This window comes from Myotis yumanensis, unplaced genomic scaffold (genome assembly GCF_028538775.1).
Source record: "Myotis yumanensis isolate MYYU_CA2020_CCGP unplaced genomic scaffold, mMyoYum1.0.hap1 SCAF_10, whole genome shotgun sequence".
NCBI lineage: Eukaryota > Metazoa > Chordata > Mammalia > Chiroptera > Vespertilionidae > Myotis > Myotis yumanensis.
The window spans coordinates 29,168,475-29,185,296 of record NW_027223761.1 but is presented as its reverse complement, the minus strand read 5'-3'; positions in this window follow the sequence as shown (position 1 = coordinate 29,185,296).

Genomic DNA, 16,822 nt, shown 5'->3' with positions numbered 1-16,822 from the left:
CTCAGGCCCTCCCCCCGCTGAGCCTGCACTGAACACCACAGTTAGACCCACCGGATTCTCGAGCTCCCCTATTGTTGAAATAAAGGATGGGGGTCAAGGGGTGAAGAGTGCTTTGCTTTGAAACTTAATTATGATTTTCTCGCACTTCCTTGATCCTGTTCCCAGCATTCTTGCTTTCGTCTCTGTGTCATTGGGCAAGTCTCTTTTCATCTCTGGGTCTCAGTTTGTCCATCACAGAATGGGGAGATTAGATTATGTTCCCTACAACCTCTTTCAGCTTCGATATTCACTGGCGAGCTCGGAGTGTAGAGCGGAACACAGGCCAGCGAGGTCAGATGACATAGTGGACAAGCACACGGATTCCAAAGCCAAGCTGCTGGTTCAGATCCCAGCTCCCACTTTTACTCGCGGTGTGGCCTTGCTCCATGGTTTAACCCCTCTGTGCCTCAGTTTCCTCATCTGCACAGTGGGGATAATCTCGAGTACTTACCTTAGATAATTATCCTGAGAATTCAATAGCTGATATATGTAAAGGGCTTAGAACAATACTCAGCATAGATGTGACATGTAAATGGGAGCTACTAATACTGTGAAAGGTGATGTCGCTGTTGTTATTGTTTGAAGCCTCCCTCTGTCGGCCCAAACAAATTCATTGGTTGCTTTGGGTCTTGATGTCCGCATCTGTAGTCAGACTTAGGTCTCACAGGTTGTCAGGAAGATTAAATAGGATGATATCTGTAAGCTCCTGGCCCAGGCTGAGCCCTCAGAAAGTGCTGCTGCCTTCCTCCCTTAATGCTGTTTTCTGGTTGATTTAGGCAGTGCTATTAATAAACTCGGTGGTGCCCACTGGGAAGATGAAGCTCTGCTTGAAGTTTCGATGGTAAAACCATCATTTACTCAGCAGAGCCAGCCACGCCTGGTGCTGCTCACCTGCCCACGTGGGAACCCCCAGCAGCTCAGCTATGAGGCTCCCGGAAGCATCATGATGAACTGGAGGCCTTCCCTTCCTGGTCAGGTGAAGAGCCCACCTTTGCGCTGCAGGCCAGCAGGCCCGATTTTCCAAATGAGAAGACAGAGGACCTGTGGGAAGGTTCCCAGAGCTCCCTAGAGAGCAGCCACACTGGGGTTGGAGCCAGGTTTTGGAGTGTGGAGTTCTGGCTCAGACCCACACTGCTTCTCTGATCCTGATTCTCCCAGAGATGTTTTTTTTTTTAGGTCAGAGCCAGCTGAACCCAGGAGCTAATGTGGCTTAGTGGGGTCTATTTGGGTCTATTTCCTGCCAAGTTAGGCTTGCTTTGTTCTATGCATCTGACAGAATCCTTAGTTGCTGCTAGAATCTTTGCAAATAGGTCAGAATTGGGCCCAGGTAGGAGGGTGCAGTCATCTCCATGAAACAGACACGCTCCTCTCTGCAGGTGGGGGCCTAAATCGGCACCGTCATGAGTGGAGAGGGAGAGGCTTGGCAGTACTCTAGCTGTTAAGCATGTTTAAAAGTACATACCCAATGACCTGGCGCATGAGTCAGTGTCTTCTTCCAGCTGTTTTGTAGAGAAACCTCAAATAAAATGGATTTAAATAGCACTCAAGTTAACTTTTCTTTCCTGCAAAAGCCTGAAGCAGTCCCTTTATGGCCGACCCTGGAAGTTGCTCACATTTCTGCCAGGTCCTGTTGGTTCTCCTTGTCCCGTGCACACAGCTGTACCGGAGCCTTGGAAATGGAACTGCTACTCTGAAAGTGGGCGCAGCGGATGCGGGGCTGCCTCACTGTGTCCCTTCCTCAGGATGGATGTCCCTGTCCTCAGCTGCTGGGAACATTGGCAGCTGATAATACACAGGTGTGTCTCTCCGTGATCATTGCACAGAGGCACTGGGACCCATCTCACTCAAGATTTCATCCCCTTGCGGGAGGAGGCCATTTTGCAAATAACTGGCTTATGCAGACAGAAAAAGTCCTGTCCCTCTGGCCTCAATTTGCAACAACTATGAGGGGTCATTTCAGCTCCGGAGGTCCTTGTGGGGGGTCCACTGGGGCCTGGCTGAATGAGCACTGAGGACCGGTCATGTCCTCCCCACTTCTTACAGGTGGCCTTCCATAGGGCACTCGCCACAAGCCCCTACCTGCAGCTCTCTCCTCCAGAGACAGTTTCAGGGAACCCACACTAGAAATCTGGGTTCTGAACCAGACAAGAGCTGGAAGGATGCTGGAACACGCTATCCCTGGGGCCTGCTGCAACCCCATCTCTCACATCGGCTCTGAAAAAATACCTGCCAATGTGCCCCAGGAAGCAGCAGGCCATCCCTGCAGCGTGGTTGGTGAGAATGACAACAGTGAACAATGAACACGGTGAGGCTGGGCTATGGAGCATGCGGAAAAGACGGAGAAAGTTCCAGATTTGCTGCCTTCCATATTCTCCAAGAGTTTATTGGGAATAAGAAGTAAATTGCGGACAGATGTACAGTATGATTACCATTTTATTACAAGTGACAAACACCCCATAAATGTCTGGCCATAATTATAGATCATAGATGCATAATTAGAAAACCAGGGGACCGTTATATGGAAGCTGATCATAGCGGTGGCCTTTGGGGCTGGGAGGGGAGATTTGGGATGGGTGAGTGTCGTGTGGGGTGAGGAAGTGGAGTAGGGTAGTGTGAGGAGCTCTGAGCTTTATCTAATGTTTTGCTGAGAGGATATATTGGAACATATTCATGGATTATCTGTTCAGTTAGACATTTATATTAAAGAGGAAAAGTGGAAACCCAGCCTCACCCGTGGAGATCGAGACCAAACTCATCTCCTGAGAACAGATGGAAGCGTCCAGCTTTGCTTCCAAAAGAGAATCTTCATTTCCAAGAGGCCTCAAGGTCTCAGGCAAATCAGTCTACCTCTCTAAGCCTCAGTTTCCCCACCTGTGAAATGACTGTCACACACCCTACTCCGTACGTTGCAAGGTTGAACTTACGTAAAGATTACGCAGCTGTTAGCCCAGCTGGGCGCGCTGTGCAGGAGTGGTGGGTGTGCCAGAAGATGCCTCCTCTGCCTTTGCCAGGGACTCAAGCTGGTCAGATGAACAGCTGTCCCAGCTGGGGCCTGGGTCAGCAGCCATGGGGAGGGGAGGGCTCCACTCCCTGGGTGGCAGCCTGCTTCTGTGGGGGCCCAGGTGGACTGTTCCAGAACATCCCAGGTGTTCTGGGACTAGGTCTCATTTCTGGGGTATGAGCAGCAGTGTGCGTAACTGCGAGGATGTTTCCATTGTGTCCAGGGGTTCGGTGGTTTTTCTGTCCTCTCTCTCAGAATGAAGAGGAGAAAGCCTCCCTGTCAGGGAAGCCCAGCAGACCAGAAAGGCTTTGAAATCATGAAATGCAAATACCAGCTGCTTTTGAACCGCGTGGAAGGCGGATCTGCTGAATTAAATTAACGTGGCCCATAAATACAGAGGTTAAGAAAGGGGAAACCAAGTGTTCAGAGCCTTTTGTCTAGAGGAAAAATAATCACAGGACAATGGCCCATTTTGTTTGGATTACAGGCCGGGCTAATATCACATCAGCTCAAGCCTGGCAATATTTAGGTTGAAACTGCTGTTTGCTGAGCACTGTTGTTCCAATTTATCTCGGCGGGGAATCCCCCAGAGCAAATCAGGCTGGGCAAGGGAAACCTCTGCCTCCTGGCCTCCCGCCTGGTTCTGCCTGTGATTACCAGAGAGTGCTGGTGGAAGGGAATGGGCAGGGATGGAGGGAGAAGGGACTAGAACAAACTAACTGAGGACCCATAGACAAAATTCAGCCTTCAAAGAAATTGCTTTTTGGGAGCTGTACCATACACATCTGTCTATTCTGCTTCTCTTTAGAAACCAGAAGAACAAGCATTTGACCTGCACACTGACATGGCAGTGACTGCGGGAGCCATGAAGTGGCTGCCCCTTTAGCCAGAGAATGTTAGCCTCAATTCTCACTACTCCCTTTTGCCCCCCAACCCTGAGGCTGAATGTCAGTTGCCATTAAGAGCGTATCAACCTTTTGTTATTATTTATGTTATAGTCACAAATATTTCTCCAAACCCATGACATATTACAAAGTGAGCGAATGTGAGCTAGAGCACCCAGGGGCTGTTCTCTTATAGCCAAACTGCTTTATTCCTGTGACTACCTGGGCTGCCCATCACTGGCCTACGGCTGAAACCACTAGGCCTAGATATTGGTCTCAGTTCTCCAACTGATCTGATGCAATCAACCCCACTACCCCTACTCTGGGTCCCAGTGTCCTCATACGTAAAATGAAAGGGCATTATCTCCCAAGCTGTGTTCCAGTAGCATTAGCTCTGTGGGACATGAAGGAGGTTCCATAATCCAAAACACTGGGAAGCATTGTTAGACAAAATTAAGTCATTCCCCTGCAGGCCTTTCCGGAGCCCCAAGGCACTGACACGTGTCTGTGGATTTACTAGGGAAGGCTACTTTCACAGAGCATCTTGGGATACTGGTGTTTCTGGCTTAGATTTGGGAAAGTGAAATACGATTTGGCCAAGTCACTGCCACCTTGCTGTGTAGCTTCCTTCTCTCCTCCCCCAGTTTGTCTCTCCTCTCCAGGCTTCCCTAAGGCATCAGGGAAGGCTTGACGGTGAGGAATCATCAGTCCCCGCGCCCCCCCCCCCCCAATATTATGTTCCCAGGGGATTCTTTGCCCCCACACGTGGTCACAGATCTGTAAATGTGGCCAGGATTGGGTCAGGCAAAGTGATCTTTTGGATAAGGATTCAAAATGCCTTTCAAGGTGAATCAGGTCTCCGACAGCCCTCCATCGGTGTGAGCGGAGGAACACTGCCGAGGGCACAGCTAAGAAAAAACTGCCAGCTCTGTAGCACCTGTCATGTTTATGGCCCTTTAACGCCAGACTCTGTTGTTCTCTGTCTCCTGCAATGTTTGCCAGTTGCATTATACCCAGCACTCCTAGAGGGCAGGGAGCTGCATTGATTTTAGTTGCATTATTTATATCTTATGCATTCAAACAGTTAATCAAGAAGGATTTATTGAGTGGGTTGCTGCCCCCTGAGGTATAGGTTCCTACCTTAGAGTCATAAATAACAAAACGCCCACAGTGTGGCAAAGTGGAAAGCTGCAGACTTTGCAGTCGAAGGGGACTGGGACTAAATGGTCTGTCTGTATAGCCTTGGTCACATTACTAATCTTGAGCCTCGGATTTCTCATCTGTAAAGTGGGGACCACACTGGGAAACTCACAGCCTTCCTGGGGATTCCCAGCACGGGGCCTGCCACATGGCAGGCTACAGGAAATTGCTGTTATTGTGATATTTGAAGGTTGACTAGGGGCTTTCTTTCATGGACTTCATCTCATTTTATTCTCCCATCCTCTCCCTGAGCGAGGTAAGGCTGGGTAGAGTCCACCTGCAGTTTATAAAAAGGGAAACAGAAATTCAGAGAGGTTGAGGGCCTTGCCCAAGGTTTCTCAGTCAAGAAAGGAGCCAGGATTTGAAGTCTGAGTTTTGAATTCTACTTCCTGGATGGCCTCCAGGACAGCACCAGACTCCATGTGACAGTGCTTTGCCGAATGCAAACACCATTCAACCCAAAGGCTAATGTGTTGCTATTATGACACATTCAGCATTGATGGTTATGAGCAAGAATCTTTCCTAGAAAGGTGCTCTAGAGCCCTCAAAGAGCCCTTCTAAGGATAATAAGCTCTGTTCCTTTTTAAAAAGAGTTTTATCATGTAGAAAATGTCCAGGATCAATCAGAGAAAGTGTATGGTGTTGGGGAAGAGAAGCAGGGCAGGGGCACCAGAGCTCCCTCTGGAAGGCGTGATGGAGGTGGGACACATGTGGGCACAGCAGGAGGGAAGGGTGGAGGAAACTACTGCAGGAGCAAAGCACCACATGAGCAAAGCTAAGGGGAGTCCGGTCATTCGGTCTTGAGGGGTAAATGGACAAGCAGGTCCAGAGCCAGGGGCCTGCAAGAATCGCTGATGCAGGGCTTTCAGTGTGAGGGTAGGGGGTGGAGGCTTGCCGGAGACAGTGTCAAAGCAGTGGACTGACCAGGCCAGTTTAGAGGTCATTAGGGAGGAAAACAGCAAGGGCCCAGCAGACCAAAGCAGATACAAAAGGAGAGGTTTTATTAACTAACTAATTCATTCATGAAATATTTCAATCAGTTAACAAAAATTTATTGAGCACACACTGTGTATAGAGCTTGGTGCTTGCTTCTGCAAGTACTATCTATAAGAAGATAGGGCCCAGTCTAAGCAAGACAAAGCCATGGTCATACCTGCAGCCCTAGACCCTATGCTATGTGTGTGCATGCATACATGCATTCACATATGTCTATGCACATACATGTGCATGCACACTCTTGCATGCACACATACTCATGCATGCACTCACATGCACATGCACACATGTATGTGCTTCTCATCCCTATTTCCTGTGCTGGCTGGCTTCCATAAACATTCCCAGGTGGCCCTCCTCCTCTGTCCCAAGCTGAGGCCCCATTACTTGTCAGGTCAGAAATTCTGATGCAAATTCAGTGTCTACTTTAGAAACAAGGCTTTCCCCATAATGAGATAATTAAAAAGGAGGCTTTGCCAGGCATCCAAGGAACTGCTTTTCAATACGAGACAGGTGCACATTTTTTGCATAGTTCCCAGCTTCCGGAGGTCTCCCATGATGCTGGTGGTCTGAGCCAGGCCTGCAGAGGTAGGTGGATGTCTTCCTCGGGTCGCCCCAGCCAGCTGGATGGCGCGGAGTCTGGAGAGCGGCTGTGAGTTGAGCCGCAGTTCATTTGGTGGCCCGGTCACTATGTCGGGTCTAATTAACTGAGCTGAAAGGAAGCTAAAGAAACTTCTCTGACAGGGAGGTCAGGGAGAGTGAACTCTGATGGGAAATTAATGATGAGAGTCTGGAAACTCCACGAGAGGACTTTGGTGGCATTCTAGTAGCTAGTCTTCTGCTCCTAAAAGAATGCAGCATCAAAGGGGCCTTTTTGGATATTGTTTCTTCTGGGGATTTCAAAAAACACTCCACTGCTGAATAGAAATATTACTAATAATAATGACTAAACTGTCATCCATAACCTGAACAGTCTTGAGTGCTTATGTGTCATGACAAGTGCGTTATTCACACTCTATCAGTAAACTGTCATGTTGACTGTCAGGTATGTGCTAGGAGCTGTAATAGAGTTTAAGCCATTTACCCAAAGATTCAGACTCACTAACTGGCAGAACTGGGATTTGGACCTAACTTCCTACATGCTATGTTATTTGACCTGTTAGTTGGTCTTGCATAGAAAAAAAGTCTGTGACTGGGCTAGTTCATAGTCTAGGACAGGACAGGGTTGGGGAACCTTTTTTCTGCCAAGGGCCATTTGGATGTTTATAACATCATTCACAGGCCATACAAAATTATCAACTTGAAAATTAGCCTGCTATCTTTGGTCAAACATTTAATTAACTCACCCCTAATGCCTTGGCAGGGCCAGACCAAATGATTTTGTGGGCCTTACAGTCCCTGGGCCAAACGTTCCCCACCCCTGGCCTAGGGCTAAGACTGGCAAATTGTGGCCCATCAACTGTATTTTGAAATAAAGTTTTATTGAAACACAGTCACATCTTTTCATTTACATATTGTCTATGGTTGCTTTCACACTGTAACAATAGAGTTAGTAGTTGCAACAGACTATATGGTCTACCATGCCTGAAATATTTACTGTCTAACCCCGTACAGAAAATGTTTGCCAGCCTTGAACTAAGGAAACCCAGGGAGAAACAAAATTAAACAGGTTTCTTTGCTGCACAACTTCTCAGAGCCTTTAATCTGCTAATGTACATTGCAAAGGACCCCCTTTTATGAGGCATCCTTGAGGTAAGTTTGGGGAACACAGCTGGAGTGTAATTCCATTCATTTGGTCAAGGAGAAGGCGGGGTCAGACAGCAAAGTGATTGGCCCAAGGCATGCAGCTTGCATATGGCTGCACCAGGGCTTCATTCCAATTCCAAGGCAGTGCTATACTCTCAGACTGTCAGCTCCAGTACAAGTGATTGGTGCAGTGCCAGGAGACCCTTCTCCTGAGGGGGTCATCACTGGTGGCCAGAGCAGCCTTGTCTGTATTCAGTTGTCCGTTTACAATGGTGTTCTACAACCCTGTCTTTATGGGGCCTGTTTGTTCTTCAAGTCCAAAAGAGAAGGCAAAATCATCATACAAATAACAAATGTCAGTTGTAATCAGCATCATCTGACACTGTGAGAATTGAATTTCTATCTTTCACTGCATACATTAAATATGGGACTTTATCTCCTCATGCAGAATTGATTTGCCCATAATTCTCTCCTTTGGCCCTTGTCATGTAAATTGTGGCATTTCTCCCCCATTGACTGTATGAAGCTTAATCTGCAGAAGCAGATTAGAAGTGAGGGTCCAGCCTCACCGACCAGCTGCTGCTGGATGCTTTGTCTGTCTGTCTGTCATTACCCACTCATGCTTTCCCTCTCTAAATTGCGTCTTTGGGGCTGCTCACTGGTCGCTCATGCCTTCTGAAGATGGAGCCTGCACAGGAGGGTGTGGGGGGCTGGGAAGACGGCCTTTGTGGAATTTGGAGGCTTCAGCCATGGCAATCCCTAGCTCTTGCAGTGTGGACGGTGATGGCTGGGTAGTTTGTAGGGATGGGCCTCAGCGTCATTTGCAATTCTTGCTCTACTACTGAATCAATTCACCAGTATCCTTAAGAGTCCTACATTCTCAAATACTCCCCTAGTCCCCCAGGGGCCCTGGAGAATATCTAGCTCCCAGCATCTATACTAGATGGATAAGGACAGAGATGGCTTCTGGCTGGTAGAAGGGCCAGATGGTGGACTTGGCCCTGGGTCTGGCCTATGGACTGTGGCTTGAAGACCAGCCCAAGGGTCTTGGGAGAGTTATGTCTGACACACAGGCTGTGTCACTCAGTGAGACCCCAGTGCGTGGACATCTGTACCACGCTGCAAAGTCCTTAAGCTTCACTTATGTATAATAACTATTTCATGCTAAATAGCTGAGGAGTGGTTCATAGATGGGGTTCTGGAGGCAGAAAGACCTAGGTTCGAGCTCTGTCTCTTCCTCCTATTAATTGGACGATCTTGGGCAAATTACTTAATCCCTCTAAACCGCTGCTTTACCATCTATAAAATGGGAGTAATAGTAATAGCCATGCCCATGAGGTTGTTTGGAAGATTGAATGAAATGATCCATGCGAAATCTCTGGAGCAGTACCCAGCATGTAGCAAATGGTCAACACATAGAGGCTGCTCTTTTTATTGTTAAATTCTCATTCTATGTCAGCTGCGTCTTAAGATATACCTTGGGGTAGAGTGTATTGATGTGACATGTGTACCAAGGTGATTAAAGGCCATTGAGTAGCTGCAGTGTGTCTCAGGGATGGCTCACAAAGGTAGGAAGGGGCAAGAAGGAAGCTATCCCTTGCTGAACACTTACTGAATACCAGGGACTTTAATAGTCAATGGCCAATGACAGGTGGCTTTCATATTTCTCATGACATGTTCTGTAATGTTAATGTCGAAGACAGGGTCTGTCTCAGGCGAGACATTCTTAATGCTTTCCACAGAGAAAGAGAAAAAGAAAGTTACAAATGGCATTTATCATTTTAAATATATTATGCATTTATTGAAAACCTGCTATGTGGAAGCGCTAAGCCTAAAACTTGACTTTTATTGTCATCAAATGAAATTTCACAGTAACCTAAGAAGGCAGGTACCATCTATGTAGCCACTGGAAAGAGAAAGACACCTGCTCCAGAATCAACTCCCAGATGCATTTCCTCCGGGCGTCCTCTGCTGCTCCCATGTTTAGCTTCCATATCCTGTGCTGACCCTCCAGCAATAAGAGTGTGTTGCTCAATTAGTCCTGTTACCTGAGCCCTCACCACCTAAACTCAACTGTCCCGGACCAAAATGAACATTGAGCAGGTACCCCAGCGTTATTGTTGCCGGTGGAACTAGAAGAAGGCAGTTTTCCACAGTCGTGCCATAGCCGAAACAATGCTTGAGCCCTGGGAAACGTGCTGTAAATGGAGGTGGCATGCTGATGTTGATGATGGGAAGGTCAGGCCTTAGGGGAGTTGCTGTGAGCCACCCTGACTGCTCAGCACTGCTCTCCAAGCAGCTTTTGCAAGTCAGGGCTGTTAAGATGGGCCAACCATGGTCCCAAGAGGCTAATAAATCAGCCAGGAGTAGCCAGGTGGGTAGTGACATGGAGGAGAATACTAGTAACGCATGGTCACCTTAATTCTGTTTGCAGGGGTAAATGGGCATCTCTTGAAAGCAGGTGGGATACACCTCCGCCAGCGTGCTGAGGAGCATCAGCCTCTGCAGTCATGTGCGTTTGTGTGTGTTGGGCCTTCTTGGAGAGCGTGGGGGCAAGGGCAGCACTATTGCTCCCACCATACCTCCCACTGCCCCTGTGCACCGTTGCTTGGCTCCACACCCCTGTCCTCACACAAATGCCAACTTCCATTTATTGAGCCCAACTTCCTGTTCTAGGCATTGTGCAAGCCCTCTAGCCTGCTGCTGGTTTATTCACACTCAGTTGCCTGTTGTAGGTAAGGGAATACTATGATTCTACTTGCTTTTCAGAAGACATGATGGAGATACAGGAAGGCAAAGTAACTGCCCCAGGACGGGGCAGGGCCAGAATTCAAACCAAAGTCTCTTGATTCTAAACCCAAAACTTTTTTACTCAACAGGTCTTATCCACAGGATCCCATCCCTCTGGGTGTCACAGACCATTGTGAGGTGGGCCTGAAGCACCTTGTTGCTAAATAGAGTACTGCCTCTTGAGTCTGGTATGCTGGCCTCCCTCTCTTCCATGCCCTGCATGACTTTGGATTTGTGACGAGTACACACGCGTGCACTGTGTATGCATATTCATGCACATGTACACACACACACACACACACACACACACACACTCACACACACACTCAGACTCAGAAAACAACTATGTTAATTAAATGCTGGCTCTTTCTTTTGCACTGCGCTGCCTCCTGCTTCGAGAGGCTGGAGGTACTCTGGGGGAGGGGAGGTCATTTGCAGCATCCTCAGATACTGGTTCAGCCACTTCCTATGGCCCTCTGATGACAGGGAGGTCGCTGCTGGTCCCATCATTGCAAAGCCCTGGCTGTTAGAAAGCATCTCCTCCTGGGGAACCAGAACAATCCCAGAAGAGCAGCTCAGCCAACTGGTGCCTTTCGGCCTCAAGGAAGGGCACTTTAGCTCTTGACCCTGAGGGGCCTTTGCCTGGACCCTGAAGTCTGTCCTCCTACACCATGGGCAGTAATTGCTCCCTGTTCCCAGGACTGGACCCCTCTTGGAGAAGTTCCAGCTTCTGGTCTTTGTTCTCCAGAGGGAGGCGGCACTAGGCTTTGTCCACCTGACCCACCCCCTCCCTCATCAGTCTGCCAGCCCCTGAGCTGTCGGCTCTCCAGCCCACCTCCTCTCCACCCTCATAGCCACCAGCTGCTTGGGTCAGGCAGGGAAAGGGCTGATGGATGGGCCAGCAGGTGCAAGGGAAATATCCAGGGTGGAGTCTCTGGCAGCTGGCATGGGGCCGGCTTTCATCTGCCTGCTCTGCTGCCCATGCTCCGCCCCAGCCAGCACTCATCCACATGGGGCTGGGGTGGGACTTCCATATGGGGTGATGGGACAGGTGTGTCCCCAAGGCCAGGAGAAATCCCTGTTTCTTGGGATGCTGTCAGTTTTCCCTGTGCTAACTAGAGGCTCAGGATTCGGACTTAGTTGTCTGATTCCCACCTCAGCCCTGACCTAGAACTTATCACAGGCAGTTCCCATGGACCCCCTCTGGAGAGTAGTGAGGTCAGGAGGCAAATCACAGGCCTGGGTGTTCAGAGGTCCAGGCTCCTCACTTTGCTGTCACTCCTTTGGGGACACATGGTCCCCAGAAGTCACCCATGACTACTTAAACATGGCACCTGGGAAGTAAAATGAACAAACTCATTCTCACTCATTAACTCCTATTAGATCAAGTTTGCTTCTCATGGAGCAGATCCTTGAAGGAGCACACAGGTAGGGGAGAGAGAGAGAGAGAGAGAGAAAGAGAGAGAGAGGGAGAGAGATTATCTCCTGGGTGGCAGGAGTGAAAATGAGATGCACCAAGTAGGTGCTCAGTGCGTGACAGAGAACCGCTGGGGCTGGATTCTCAGCTCTCTCCTGCGAGATCAGAGATGATGTGAGAACTGTCTGGCAGTGTGTTGGGATATACTAGTTACTGGATAGATGTTACTATTGGGATTATAACATTTCTTATGAAGATAGCCCCTGCTCCTTCAAGCCTGACTTCCAGGCCTACAATTTTTCCACTGCCTCTTGAGAGGAACATGGCCTGGGAGCTCAGGAAGGTGGGTGGGTACATACATTTCTTCTCTTCCACATTCCCAGAACTCCAGTATTTAGCTGGACATATATTCCCACCCTGCTAAACACTGTACTTTCCAGTTTCCCTGGTAGCTAAATGTGGACATCTTACTAAGTTTACCAAGTTCTATATCAGCAGATGCTTAAAGAGAGGGCCACACCCTTCTTTGTCTCTTCCTCCATCTGGCTGCCTGGGATTTGGATGTGATGGCTGTAGTTTTTGCAGCCATCTTGGACTATGAGGATAAAAACCATACCTTAGGGAATACAGAAGGTAAGTTGGAAGCAACCTGACCCCCTCAGGGTTCACCACAGAAGGTCTGTCTACCTTCAGAGTTCTTTATGTAAGAACTAGAGGCCCAGTGCATGAAATTTGTGCAATGGTGGGGGGGGCGGGAAGGGCCCTCAGCTCGGCCTGCACCCTCTCACAGTCTGAGAGCCCTCAGAGGATGTCCTAAGCCAGCATTTGGACATCCTTAGTGCTGCCGCAGAGGCAGGAGAGGCTCCCGCCACTGCTGTTGTGCTCGCCAGCTATAAGCCCAGCTCAGGGTTTCTGGCTGAGTGGTGCTCCCCCTGTGGAAGTGCACTGACCACCAGGGGCAGCTCCTGTGTTGAGCATCTGCCCCCTGGTGGTCAGTGCGTATCATAGCTACCAGTTGTTCTGCCGTCCAGTCGATTTGCATATTAGCCTTTTATTATATAGGATAAACCTTTGTCTCATTTAAACCACTGCTATTTTGACTTTCTCTGTTATACAGGGTGTCCCCAAAAGATGTATGTACACTTTCGCAGTTGATAGCTCAATTTTGAAAACGAAATGTATTTTAATAAACACTGTCTTTATAATTATTCAAAGTGTGCATACACATGTTTTGGGACACCTATATTTAGCAAAACCTCATCCTAATGGATGCAGATAGGAAGACTCTCTTTTCCAAAAAAATTAAAAACCTTGTCTTCCAGGAGTTTTTCCAGAAGATATACCCAGACAATGCTTAATTTAAAGTGATGTGGACAAAGATATTGAATACACATTTTTTTTATTATTGCAAAAAAAAAAAAAGGATACAACCTACATTTCCACAAATAGAGGAAAGGTTAGAGGTAATGTGGTACTTACTAGATGGTGGTTGAGAGTTCAGGATGTGGTCTGGAGTTAGAGACCTGGGTCTACTTCTCATCTTGTTCCCTTACCAGCTCTGTGACCAGGGCCACCTCTACTTCATCTCTCTGAACTGTAGTTTCTGTATGCATAAAGCAGACAGATAATAATAGTGCAGGTCTACAGTGTTGCTATAAGAATAAAAAAAATAAGATAAAACACTTAGCTCAGTTTCTAGCTCAGTGTAATCACTGAGGGAAAGCTAGCAATCCTCCTTTCCTCCTCCTCTCTTCCCTCTGCCCTCCTCCCTCTTCCCTTCTCCAATAGGATACTGTTCTGGAATTAAAGGTACCTTCACCACCATCACTGCTACTAACACAGTAAAGACGATCACGGGTATCTTAGTGGAAATGGAGAAGCACAGCGCACACATATTTGCACAGCAAGATCCCACGAGTGTGTGTGTGTCCCGAGAAAAGGCCGGAGGGCAACACACCAGCAGTGCTCATCCCTCAGACGTGGATGTTAGTGATTTCACTTGCTTCTTTAAGCCTCTCTGTAATGTCTACATTATGGCAATGGACATGAGATACTCTCATCATTTATAATTAAGCATGACTTATTTCCCTCTTGTATAAAAGCGAGACACCCCGGAACTCCTCCAAGCCTTGGGAGGGCTGGTTCTGGAGGGAGCTTGTGGACAGGAAGCCAAGGCCTGCTGACTCAGCCCTGTCTGGCCAGATGCAGCCTGCAGGGTGAGGCAGGTGGCAGGAGGGTTCGGAGAGACAGGCCCCCATTTAGAGCTACCTGGGAGAACTGCTGCTTTGCCATCACTCCTCCTGAGCACTCCCTTCTAGCATCTTCTCCGGCCTGGAGGAAGGGCCCCTGGACTTAAGGAATGTCAGCCAGAGAGATAGTGGGTTGAAGTCTCTAATTTCTATGAGAAAGAAAAATTATTTTGCTTCCAAAGAAAGGGGGTTAGGAAAGAAAGCAAGACACCAGCCCAGCGGCTGCATATCTTGGTTCATGTGCTGTGTATTTTGCAAATTCTCTTGGCAGAGAATTGTTTTATCTCCCCTCTGGCTGGGTCTGCAGCTGCGGTGCTGACAGACACTGGCTGGCCCCTGCAGACCAGGCCGAGCTCTGCAAAGCAGTGGCCGCTGGGACACAGGCCCCTGGCAGATGAGTGGCCGACCCAGGTGCTGTGTTATGTTAGTCCCGGCTTTGAGAGTCCTGGAGAGGGGGCGGTCCTCATTGGTACAGAAGATAGGCAGCTGAGACAGGTGGGAGGAGGGCAGCAGAGGGGCCCAGTTAGGTTACCACGGGCAGGAGCACCATCGGTTGGGGGCTTCCTGTTACAAGTAAGTTATTCATTTGATTGTCCAGGGACTGGGGTAGGGACCACTTGGGTTCTCTAAAATCTTGGCTCAAAAGTGGCAACAACTTGGCCCATAGATTCATATTCTTCCTAGGCCCTAACCTTTCTCCTTTGAGCTACCATTTACCAGTACTTACTATACACTAAATAAATGTGTGCTCTTTGCTAAGCAACGTCTATGTCACTCAATTCTTATACCTCCTTGTAAAGTTGTCCCATTTCTCAGATGAGGACATTAAGGCTCAGATAATTAGTAGCTGAGCCAGGGTTTGAACCTAGATGTGACCGGTTGCAAAGCTCAGGCTCTACATGCAGAAGGACACAATCCAGGTCACATATGAGAGTCACTCCTGGAACTTGTTAATTGTACAATTACCAGCACCCCCAGCTTCCTGAATCACTGTAAAATGCTTTGGAGGTAGGTGATTCTGATGTGCGACCTGGTTGAAAACCACTTGATACCCCAGAATCCTGGCTTGGCCTACGCTGACCTCCAGGAGCAGGGCTGCTGGGCTGAGCATGAGAACCTATGGTGGCTGTTTGTGGGGGACATGGCGGGGCTGGTTTTTGGGGCCCTGCCATCCTTTTTCCAGTTCTCCTCCCCCGACTCTGGTTCGTTTCCTACAGACCCCAGCTAATCCCTGGCCTCTGTGGTACTGGGGATCCTGACAAGGACTGCTGTACCCCATTCTTTTAAAAAGTATATATGTTTTCATTGATTTTTTAGAGAGAGAGGAAGGGAGAGGGAGAGCGAGAGTGAAACATCAGCCGGCTGCCTCCTGGAAGGCCCTCACCTGGGATCAAACCAGCGACCTCTCAATGCATGGGATGATGCTCAACCAACTGAGCCACACTGGCCAGGGCCTGCACCCCATTCTTCCCTCTGCCCCTGCTGGGCTGCATCTCTGTCCCTCAGAGGAGGCATGGGAACAGATCAGGGGCCACCTAACAAGGAACCGTGCCTATTTGGGACAGGCAGGCCTGCTAGGGCCCAGGTCTCCAGAGGATCCCCGGGGAACTCGGTAGCCAGGCAGTTGGGAGGGGAAGACTTGCCAGCCCCTCAGGCCACAGCATGAACTCAGCTGTCTGCTCGCCTGTGACAGCAGAGTTCCCTCGGGAAAGCTGTTCTCTGTGTGTTTGCTCTTTCCTTATCTCACCTCGGCCACTTCCTTCATTCAATTCATCAAGCGAGCACCAGCTCTCCGTGAGGAGCCGGGCAGCCAGAGTGAAGCAGCGTCCAGATGTGCAGACTGGGATGGGAATTCAGGCTGTAAACAGACCCCTGTCGTGTGCTGTGTTTCCCGCTGGGAGAACTGGGAGTGAACCGCTGGGAGAGCACAGTCAGGGCCCACAATTATGACTGACAAAGGGAAAGCTGCCTGGGGTGTGGGGGGGGAGGGATTGACGCTGGCTGGTGACTAGAGATTGTTAAATATATAGAATAACACACTAGATACTTAAACATGAATGAGCTGTCGTTCGTTTATTCATTCAGCAAGCATTTACTGAGGAAGGAGCCATGTTCTAGGAAGAGTTGCCTCTCTGTCCTCATAGAGCAGTCAGTGATGGTGAACCTTTTGAGCTCGGCGTGTCAGCATTTTGAAAAACCCTAACTTAACTCTGGTGCCGTGTCACATATAGAAATTTTTTGATATTTGCAACCATAGTAAAACAAAAACTTATATTTTTGATATTTATTTTATATATTTAAATGCCACTTAACAAAGAAAAATCAACCAAAAAAATGAGTTCGCGTGTCACCTCTGACACGTGTGTCATAGGTTCGCCATCACTGTCATAGAGCATAAATGCATGGATGTATTGGTAGTAAGACTTGTACAGAAAAAATGAACCAGGAGGGAGAAGAGTCAGTGCTGGGGGAGGGAAGGCAGATGTTGCTGTCAGGGCTCCTC